We start from the raw sequence: 2,732 nt of genomic DNA, 5'->3' as shown, positions 1-2,732 counted from the left end.
CAAAAACAGGCCAAAACAGCCCAAAAACGGGCCAAAACTGGCCATTTTTGGCTGCGCGAGCGAGCGGCGAGCGGCGAACAGCGAGCGAAGCGAGAGGCAGCACCGTCCCTGCTATACGAAAGCCCCATCCAGCCCTGTGCCACCCGGGGGGTTCCAGGGTGCTGAGATGGCTGACGTTTTGCTCCGCTCACGACGGTCACCGCACCACGCAAGAACAGGCCAAAAACTGGCCAAAACAGCCCAAAAACGGGCCAAAACTGGCCATTTTTGGCTGCGCGAGCGAGCGGCGAGCGGCGAACAGCGAGCGAAGCGAGAGGCAGCACCGTCCCTGCTATACGAAAGCCCCATCCAGCCCTGTGCCACCCGGGGGGTTCCAGGGTGCTGAGATGGCTGACGTTTTGCTCCGCTCTCGACGGTCACCGCGCAATGCAAGAACAGGCCAAAAACTGGCCAAAACGGCCCAAAAACGGGCCAAAACTGGCCATTTTTGGCTGCGCGAGCGGCGAGCGGCGGACAGCGAGCGAAGCGAGAGGCAGCACCGTCCCTGCTATACGAAAGCCCCATCCAGCCCTGTGCCACCCGGGGGGTTCCAGGGTGCTGAGATGGCTGACGTTTTGCTCCGCTCTCGACGGTCACCGCGCAATGCAAGAACAGGCCAAAAACTGGCCAAAACGGCCCAAAAACGGGCCAAAACTGGCCATTTTTGGCTGCGCGAGCGAGCGGCGAGCGGCGGACAGCGAGCGAAGCGAGAGGCAGCACCGTCCCTGCTATACGAAAGCCCCATCCAGCCCTGTGCCACCCGGGGGGTTCCAGGGTGCTGAGATGGCTGACGTTTTGCTCCGCTCTCGACGGTCACCGCGCAATGCAAGAACAGGCCAAAAACTGGCCAAAACGGCCCAAAAACGGGCCAAAACTGGCCATTTTTGGCTGCACGAGCGAGCGGCGAGCGGCGGACAGCGAGCGAAGCGAGAGGCAGCACCGTCCCTGCTATACGAAAGCCCCATCCAGCCCTGTGCCACCCGGGGGGTTCCAGGGTGCTGAGATGGCTGACGTTTTGCTCCGCTCTCGACGGTCACCGCGCAATGCAAGAACAGGCCAAAAACTGGCCAAAACGGCCCAAAAACGGGCCAAAACTGGCCATTTTTGGCTGCACGAGCGAGCGGCGAGCGGCGGACAGCGAGCGAAGCGAGAGGCAGCACCGTCCCTGCTATACGAAAGCCCCATCCAGCCCTGTGCCACCCGGGGGGTTCCAGGGTGCTGAGATGGCTGACGTTTTGCTCCGCTCTCGACGGTCACCGCGCAATGCAAGAACAGGCCAAAAACTGGCCAAAACGGCCCAAAAACGGGCCAAAACTGGCCATTTTTGGCTGCACGAGCGAGCGGCGAGCGGCGGACAGCGAGCGAAGCGAGAGGCAGCACCGTCCCTGCTATACGAAAGCCCCATCCAGCCCTGTGCCACCCGGGGGGTTCCAGGGTGCTGAGATGGCTGACGTTTTGCTCCGCTCTCGACGGTCACCGCGCAATGCAAGAACAGGCCAAAAACTGGCCAAAACGGCCCAAAAACGGGCCAAAACTGGCCATTTTTGGCTGCACGAGCGAGCGGCGAGCGGCGGACAGCGAGCGAAGCGAGAGGCAGCACCGTCCCTGCTATACGAAAGCCCCATCCAGCCCTGTGCCACCCGGGGGGTTCCAGGGTGCTGAGATGGCTGACGTTTTGCTCCGCTCTCGACGGTCACCGCGCAATGCAAGAACAGGCCAAAAACTGGCCAAAACGGCCCAAAAACGGGCCAAAACTGGCCATTTTTGGCTGCGCGAGCGAGCGGCGAGCGGCGGACAGCGAGCGAAGCGAGAGGCAGCACCGTCCCTGCTATATACGAAAGCCCCATCCAGCCCTGTGCCACCCGGGGGGTTCCAGGGTGCTGAGATGGCTGACGTTTTGCTCCGCTCACGACGGTCACCGCACCACGCAAGAACGGACCATAAACAGGCCAAAACAGCCCAAAAACGGGCCAAAACTGGTCATTTTTGGCTGCGCGAGCGAGCGGCGAGCGGCGAACAGCGAGCGAAGCGTGAGGCAGCACCGTCCCTGCTATACGAAAGCCCCATCCAGCCCTGTGCCACCCGGGGGGTTCCAGGGTGCTGAGATGGCTGACGTTTTGCTCCGCTCACGACGGTCACCGCGCCATGCAAGAACGGACCAAAAACAGGCCAAAACAGCCCAAAAACGGGCCAAAACTGGCCATTTTTGGCTGAGCGAGCGAGCGGTGAGCGGCGAACAGCGAGCGAAGCGAGAGGCAGCACCGTCCCTGCTATACGAAAGCCCCATCCAGCCCTGTGCCACCCGGGGGGTTCCAGGGTGCTGAGATGGCTGACGTTTTGCTCCGCTCACGACGGTCGCCGTGCCACGCAAGAACGGACCAAAAACAGGCCAAAACAGCCCAAAAACGGGCCAAAACTGGCCATTTTAGGTTGCGCGAGCGAGCGGCGAGCGGCGAACAGCGAGCGAAGCGTGAGGCAGCACCGTCCCTGCTATACGAAAGCCCCATCCAGCCCTGTGCCACCCGGGGGGTTCCAAGGTGCTGAGATGGCTGACGTTTTGCTCCGCTCACGACGGTCACCGCGCCACGCCAGAACAGACCAAAAACAGGCCAAAACAGCCCAAAAACGGGCCAAAACTGGCCATTTTTGGCTGCGCGAGCGAGCGGCGAGCGGCGAACAGCGAGCGAAGCGAG

This window comes from Musa acuminata, unplaced genomic scaffold, assembly GCF_036884655.1.
Source record: "Musa acuminata AAA Group cultivar baxijiao unplaced genomic scaffold, Cavendish_Baxijiao_AAA HiC_scaffold_531, whole genome shotgun sequence".
Lineage (NCBI taxonomy): Eukaryota > Viridiplantae > Streptophyta > Magnoliopsida > Zingiberales > Musaceae > Musa > Musa acuminata.
The sequence above is the reverse complement of the archived record's forward strand: the minus strand, read 5'-3'. Positions refer to the sequence as shown.